We start from the raw sequence: 8,815 nt of genomic DNA on the forward strand, positions 1-8,815 counted from the left end.
CGCGGACACTATAGACTCTGGGCACACTCTAGTGCCCAGAGTCTATAACTCCGGCGCTGGCCGCGCACAGCTCCGTGCGCTGCCGGCCACCGGGCGGAGAGGAGGGGGCCCATGTCGGAGACTGCACACGGGCCCCCTCCTCTCTAGAAATGCCCCTGCCTCTCCTTCCCTGTGTGACGTGCACACGTGCTGGCTGACGGACGAGAATGCACAATAGGACTCTCAGGCAGTGGCGTAACTAGTGTCCCTGCAGCCCCCGCGGTGGCTTGGGGGCGGCGCCGAAGGAGGGCGCTAGCTGCCAAAGAAGCGAGGGGAGAGAGAGGAAGCCGCGCCGAGTGCTCAGTCAGTGCAGTGTACTGTTAGGATGAGCTGCGCTGGAGACGGAGGAGGACCAGGACGAGTCACTGGCCACGCGCGAGGGAGCCGGCGGAGCTGTTGTCTGTCAGTCAGTCGTGACTGACTGTGAAGAAGAATGCTGGCTGCTGTTTAGACTGCGAGTCGAGGTGAGCGGCAGCTGCTTCCTGAGGACTGCGGGCGGCCTGCAGGTGCGTGGGAGCCGCCGCTGCGGCCAGACGGTTAATCACCAGCGTTGATACAGGGCTGGGCAGCGGCTGTGACAGTGACAGCCGCTGACCAGCCCTGTATCACAGCCGCTGTCCAGTCCACCCCAGTATCACAGAGGCTGCCGCTGCCCTCCCCACCCCAGTATCACAGCCGGTGCCCAGCCCAGCCCTGTATCAGGGCTGGTCAGTGGCTGTGATACAGCAGGATTGGGCAGGGCAGAGGCTGTAAAAAAAGCAGGCCCACGGAGAGCCTGTAATAATAAGGGCTGGGGGCCACTAGAGCCTGTAATAATAAGGGCTGGGGGGGGGGGGGGGAGAGACTAGAGCCTGTAACAATAAGGGCTGGGGAGGAGACTAGGGCCTGTAATAATAAGGGCTGGGGGGAGACTAGAGCCTGTAGCCCACACACTGTCCCTGTGACTGTGGGAGCCTTGAGCTGGCCAGCAGAGCAGGGGCTGTGTGTCACAGTCACACTCACAGTGTGTGACTGTATGAACTTAGAGAAGAGTGCTGCTGCCTATCGAAGTGAGCAGCTGCCTGAGGACCGCAGGCGGCCTGAAGGGGCCCTGTATCAGGGCTGGGCAGCGGCTGTGAAAATGACTGGGCAGTGGCTGTGACACTGTGGTGGGGAGAGGCTGTAAGTGGGGAAAGTCTGTAAAAAGGGCTGGGAGTGGGGAGAGTCTGTAAGTAGGAATGGGGAGTCTGTAAGTAGGACTGGGGAAAGGCTGTAAGTAGGGCTGGGGAGAGGCTGTAAGTAAGGCAGGGGAGAGGCTGTAAGTAGGGCTGGGGAGAGGCTGTAAGTAAGGCTGGGGAGAGGTTGTGAAAAGGGCTGGAGAGGCTCAAATATGATACATTTGGTGTTTTAAGCTTAAGCTTGGGCTGAGTCAGTGGGCTGCATTGCAGTGCTTGCCGCATATATATTATGTTAAATTAAAAATAACAAAAATGGGTACAAATCTCAAATCACCATGTCACATGGCTTCCCCTTAGAAAGTGAAGGAATAATAACAAAACCAGGGTATATTTTTTTAATCTATCTTCCCTATAGTTTCTCTCTTCACTAAATAATCAATACAGTACTGTATTGATTATTTAGTGAAGAGAAAAACTATAGTGAGAAAACCTATTCCCTGGTTTTGTAATCAATCCCTTCCTAAGGGCATGCTAGGTGACATTGTGATTTGTACTACAAATGTGTGTGTTAAGGTGAGGCGAGTACAGTACGCAGTGCACAGATATATCTGCAGATGATGGTCATTCATACACCGAACGACCATTATCTGGTCCCGGACAGGGGGGACGTGTTCCGCCCCCCTCACCGCAGTCTCTTCTTCATGTGTATGGGCGGCCGGGAGACCGCCCATACACACTGCTCGATGCCAGTACTGATTTGCACTACAAATCCCTTAGGAAGGGATTACAGTATTGGATTGTTTATTTAGTGAAAAGAAAACCTATACCTTTTTTTAGGTATATTTTAGATGCTGCTGGTCTGTATATACAGTATTATGCTTCAGATTGTTCTATTTTCCTAGCACAGTCTGATGCTTATTATAAAATACAGGGCCTGAATCACCAAGGATCGCTATTGAAATCGCAGCTCTGTAATCGCACGTAGGGTAGCTGTGAATAGCATTTTGGGGGGAAGAGGGGGGACGCCAGAAACTTTTTTGGCAGGGGGGAGCAAAATTTATAGTTACGCCACTGCTCTCAGGTCATAAACCTGGAAGTCCTCTCATTGCAAGAGACAGTTCTTATTGGAAAAGCTGTCTCGGGAGTACTATAAGAAATCATACATGTGCGGTATGCATGCAATAAGGGATGCAATTCTTCTTTAAAGATACCCACTAGCAGAACTGGGCCTACCCTGGAAAACCAGAGACAAGTACAATTTATTTTTATACAGTCAGTTTAAAGTTATATTTCATAAATTTAGAGTACAACATCTGTTTTTTTAGCCTCCCTCTTTTTTTATGATAGAAGGTAAAAGTAAAGCATTCCAATCACATTACAAACATGTGCGCATAAAAATCAGAATTAATTTTAATATTTGAGAGTGAAGTATGTGACTTTTAGAAACTAATAATTAGAAATCCTTTGCTCCCAAAGGCTTATTGTAATTTGATGACTGTTAAATGAAATTGAGTTCAGCCAGGTGTTTTCCATGTGACATCATTTTTTTTATATTTTTTTTTAAACATGTATAACAACACATTTCTGTATGGTATAGAACATGGACTATTTACTTGTTCACAATCATCATCGAAAGCAATGTCATGGCATAATGTGGTGATGTCACAATACATGGAAATGTTGAAGTTATGTGAATAATGAATGCTCTGATGTAGCACTATGCTGGGAACTCTCTTGAAGAGTTATGAAAATTGTTTCGAAATTACAAAAATATTTTTTTTAATATGAGGCATTAGGATATAGAGTATGTTCCACAAGGTCTGGCGAGATATGTCGCTGAAATGAAGAGTTGTATATTTTTCATAGAGAAAAGAATGAATAGGTTACACGAACAGATTCCTTTGGCTGACATTTCTACTTCTGCTTTGTACAATAATTCAGATTTATTGTAGACACTGGGGAAATACATGATACAGATATATGCACATTTCTCCCAATTATATGCAAAATGTTCTTTGCATCTCTTCACAGAGCAGTAATATCACTATTTCACTTCAATATACATGAATGGCTGTGTGTATTGTATGCTGAAAATTATACACAAAAAAACTAGTGTTTATTAGAGTAACAAGCCATTCAAAAATTGCATACCATCACTCTACCAAAATTAAATCTAAAACCAGACACTTAACAAAATATGACGGGGAGGAAAGGTGTAAGGGAAGGAAAGAGGTGGAGAGGTGAAAATGTCCTAAATAAGTACATTAGGGAGCTATATTAGAACACAGAATAAATTGTATGATCGATAAGCAAAACAGTCATACTTCAGGGCTGGAAGAGACAGAAAGTAATTGTCTGTGCATGTACCAAGTAGTATTTCAAAGAGATTTAGAATATGGTTCTACTCAGAAAGTGTAAGGGTATCAATATATGCCCCCCATTTCCTACAGAAAGCAAGAACATTTCTTTCAAAATCTGGGAGAGTAGACTGACGTTCAAAATACAATGTGCGTAAAAGTAAAGAACATAAACTATTAAGTCTAGGGGGAGAATGTTTAATCCAATTTGTAAGTATCAGTCTTTTATTGTGTTGGTTCAGCCCAGGATCGGCCGTCTCTTACCTCCGCGCTTCCCATGACTTGTCGTGAAGTCAGATGTCTGGTGCTGCGGCGGGTGATGCGCTGAGTATTCTGCCTTAGGTGCTTGTGGACTTCCATGGTCGGCCTGTGTCTTGGGGATCATGGTCTCGGTCATGGGTGCCACCATGACAGTCCTTCTCACGTGATGGTATCTCCAACCAATGGTAGCATGGTTTTCTATCAGCTGCTACCCATGGGTATATATCCGGTTCCAGGTCTCCAGGAAGTTGCCTGAACAATCTTTGTCACTTCTAGTGTAACTAGTTGAGTCCTCGTTCCAGGTTCCCTTGCTTCTTATGTTAAGTTTCCAGTGTCATCTTGAGCAACAGTGCGACCAACATCTCTGCCTGTGTACAAATTACCAGTGTCATCCTGAGCAGCAGTGCGACTAACATCTCTGCCTGTGTGCAACTAATCTGTATCTCTTCCAGCAACAGTGCGATTACATCTCTGCCTGTGGGCACTACCTGTGCCATCGCACTTCAAGTGTCAGCTTCCAGCGCAAAAGTGTGTCAGTACACCACTGCTGATGTACCTCCTCTAGTGCCATCTTCTAGTGCAAAAGTGTATCAGAGTACCCATTCCTGGGTACCACCTTCTGGTGAAACCCTTCAGTGAAATAGTGCCTTTGGTTAGGCATTTCCCTTGAGCCACTGATATTTTGAGTCTCTATTCCCACTGGTCTTGGATACCTGGTCAAAGGACCACGACCTGCCTGCAGGGTGCAGGTAAACCCATATCCTTCTTGGATGGGGTCACTGGTGAACACCCCCTGTAGGTTAGACTTTGCACCATTGACCAGGTCTTGCCAACGTCCTAGATCTGTGGATGAGGAGCTCATATATCCAAGCCCCTCGCCTCCGATTCCTCCCACAACCCCGGACCACAGCTTTCAATACCCCAGTGACAAGCGTGACATTTAGCTAGAGTAAGGAATACATATGGAAATGGGACATGGTGTTCATGCACACAGTGTAGGATTTAAGCCTAACATGTCCCAATAATCTAAAGGCAAACATAGATGAACTGTAGAATTAATAAACCATAGTACCTTATACCAATTTTGTTTTAATTTTGGGGCATTGCCAGAAATTGTGGAAGAATAAGGCATTGGAAGTATTGTAATTCAGTTATGTAACTGTTCCGGGTGAAACCATGTGTTTCCGTTGTCCTTGTGAGATATAAGCTCGGTGAAGGAATTTCAAATGGATTTCTTAGAGTTGGGCGGAATGCAAGGATCTAAGTATATCAGGAAGATTACCTAACAAGTCTGTGATTTGCAATATTTGGGAACAATCTGAGGACCAAGCAGTTAAGGAACGAGACCAAATTGTATCCAAAATACCAGGCATCAGGTCCCAATATAGGAATTTAGTTTTGTAAGGGACAACCGCAACCAGGCTTAGTAAGGAGAGCAGAGGGTCGGCAGTTAGAGTAGGATCGTATTGTGTCCCTAGGGACTGGATATAATGTTGAATCTGAAGATACATACAGAAATCATGATGAGTGACTCCTTATCTGCCCACCAAGTCATGGAAATGGAATATTTGACCACCTGGGTCAAAAACATTCTTAATAGCAATGATACATTTAATCTGCCATTGCTTGGTAATCTGCAAATGCATGCTATTGTCCATCGCTGGTGAAAAGCAAGCATTGCCACAAAAAGTGATATATTTAGAATGTACTGGGTTTCTAAGAAGAGCTTTATTTATAGACCACCACACTAGGTATGTGTTCCAAAAAAAGTATATTACTGCGTATATGAGGGGGTAGAAGGGTTTTAGGGTATGAAGCAGGGCTCTGAGATCATATGGATACACCAGGGCCTGCTCAATATGGTAGTTTGTGCAAGTAGAACAGGATAGGAGCCAATCAGAAATGTATCAGAAAGCTACTGCATTAGAAAGGGCAGAAAGGGCAGGGATTGCTAACTTTCTATCCTTACGCTGCAAACAAATTTTTGCTAAAGAAATTCTGGGTTTCTTTTCTTACCAAGAAATTAGGAAAACAACCTATTAAACAATTTAACATCTGATACAGTCAATATGAGAGGCAACATCTGAATCAAATATGAATTTTAAAGGAATATTATGCTCTTGAAAATAGTAGCACGACCTAGTAGGGAAATTGGAAGGCAAGACCAAGTTGCAAGCAATTGCGTGATTTTAAGAATCACAGGTGTATAGTTAAATAAGTACAAATTAGGTAAGCGGACAGGAATATAAATCCCAAAATATTTAAATTTACATGAGTTGAACTGAAACTGTGAGAGAATAGGAGAGGAAGAAATCGTAGAAGAGATAGTAGTGTGGGGGGGAGCCGAGACTTAGTAGCATTAACACGATATCCTGCGAAAAGACTAAACAGGTGAATCATTTTCAAGATTGCCAGAACAGACATTGGGGATCAGAGTCAAATAATAGCATGTAGTCTGCGAACAGTGCGATCTTAAGTTAATGATCGGCAACTTGTATTCCTTTAAATTGAGGGAGCTAACGTAAGGCAAAGACCAGAGGTTCAATCGCTAGAGCAAAAAGTAGTGGAGATAAGGGACTTCCCTGCTGGGTACCTCTCTGTAAGTGGATGGTGTTAGATAAGAAGCCATTACAATAATTCTAGAGCTAGACGAATAATTTAGAGTTTGCAGTAGCCTAGTGAAACCCTCCGGGAACCCAAACCCCTCAAGGGTAGTAAACAGATGGTCCCACGACACAGGTCGAAGGCTTTCTCTGCATCTAACAAGAGAAAGAATTGAGGATACGACGACCCAGAGGACCCCAGCCACTGTGCAGCAGAAAGTACTTTTCGAATGTTACCAGTAGAATGCCGGCCTAGGATGAACCCTGTATGATCAGGATGTATAACTGAAGGAAGTAATAACTTCAGCCTGTCAGCTACAATTTCTGTAAGTAATTTATAATCGATGTTTAAAAGTGAGATAGGTCAGTAAGAACCTGGCATAGACGGATCTTTTTCTGGCTTGGGAATCAGACAAATAACTGCGTCATTAAAATACTTGGGTATCGCATTAGATTGCAATATCCTATTAAACACTACTGTTAAGGAGTCTATCAACTTGGGAGGTAGGATATTCTAATATTCCCCAGAAAAACCATCTGGGCCAGGGGCTTTTAAAGGTTTTAAGGATTTAATTGCGGATTCTACCTCTTTTGATGATATAGGGGAACAAAGAATAGCTACAGCCTCTGAATCCAATTTAGGTAGAGTATCCAACCAAATATTTGATTTAGAGTGTTCATCACACAATGGTCGGGAGTAGATATCTGTATAAAACTTACACAACATTTGCTATATCTGTTATGAATTCCAATGACCACTCCTGTAAGCCATCTAGAACTCAGACTATCGAGGTCTTTCGCCGCTAACAACCGCCCATTGTTCCCTAATGGTGCGTACACACTACACGATATGCTCCCTGAGCGATATCGTGTAGTGTGTCCCCGGCAGGCTGTGCTCAATGTCGTTCATGACATTGAGCACAGCCGCTGAACGATATCATTAACGATATCGTTCAGCGCCGGGCTCTCTCCCCCATTCCCCAACATGCAGCAACCTGACGAGGTCGTCAGGTTGGCCTGCATGTTCAGGCGATGGGCAATGTCGGAAACGACCAGCGGGAGTGCGCATCGCTGGTCGTTTCCGACATAAAAGTGCACGATTTGTGCACGATTACTGAGCGACTGCACGATTACGATGTCATAATCATACAGTCGCTCAGTAATATCGCCCAGTGTGTACCCACCATTAGAGATTAATAGTTCACCGGTACTTAGGCGGCCACCTGGACTTGCTGCTCAGAGTAGTAGCAGCTTACAGGCTTGTCGGTTGGAATCCAGTGATGAGGAAAAAGATAGAACAAAAAGAGTCAATGGTGCAGCTTAGAGAGCTGATGATGCGGCTTGTGTGCTGATGGTGCGGCAAGAGCCGATGGTAGAAAGCTATTAACAAGTGCTGTGGCTTTGAGAGCCGATGGTGTGGCTTGTGTGCCGATGGTGCAGCTTGTGTGCTGATGGTAGCAAGCTGATTACAGAGTGCTGTGGCTTTGAGAGCCGATGGTGCGGCTTGTGTGCCGATGGTGCGGCTTGTGTGCCGATGGTGCAGCAATAGCTGATGGTAGCAAAATGATTATAGAGTGCTGCGGCTTTAAGAGCCGATAGTGCGGCAAATGTGCAGATGGTGCAGCTTATGTGCCAATGGTGCGGCAAGAGCCAATGGTAGCAAGCTGATTACAAAGTGCTGCGGCTTTGAAAGCCGATGGTGCGGCAAATGTGCCGATGGTGCGGCTTATGTGCCAATAGTGTGGCAAGCGCCGATGATAGAAAGTTGGTAGTTGGCACTGCGGCTTTGAGAGCCGATGACAGCACAATAGTATTGGTGTTGATAGGAAGCCATTGGAGAAGCTGGAGAGCCGGAGACAGCACTGAAGCTGCTGGTGCGGCTTGGGTGCTAATGAAGCGGCAAGAGCCTATGGTAGAAAGTTGGTAGTAGGTGCTGCGGCTTTGAGAGCCGATGGCAGCACTGTAGTTTTGGTGCGGCTAGGAAGCCCGTGGAGAAGCAGGAGAGCCTGAGACAGCACGGAAGCTACTACAGGAAAATCAGAATCTTCACCACAAGATGGGACAGAACGCTGACCATGCAGCCGAGTCGAGGGAACCCACAGGAACGCTATAGTCAGTGAGGCGGCAAAAGGCCAGTGGCAGACTTTATGGCTGCCCCATCTGTGGCATTGTAAGTGGACATACTTGCATCATTGAGGTTCTGTGATTGCCAACATTGTAAAGTGATGGCCATGATGATGAAATTCAGTGCAAATTGCATCATAAAACTGGCCAAACCGCCCACTTTGCTTGAAAAGGCAGCATGCGGCCTGTGGAGGACTCTTACCCACTTTTCTGAGTGTCAGCGAGCGCCACCAGAAATTTGTGAGTCTGTTCATGTTCTAGGAGAGTAGGCAAA

The sequence above is a fragment of the Taudactylus pleione genome, unplaced genomic scaffold (genome assembly GCF_031769625.1).
Source record: "Taudactylus pleione unplaced genomic scaffold, aTauple2 ptg000487l, whole genome shotgun sequence".
Taxonomy (NCBI): Eukaryota; Metazoa; Chordata; class Amphibia; order Anura; family Myobatrachidae; genus Taudactylus; species Taudactylus pleione.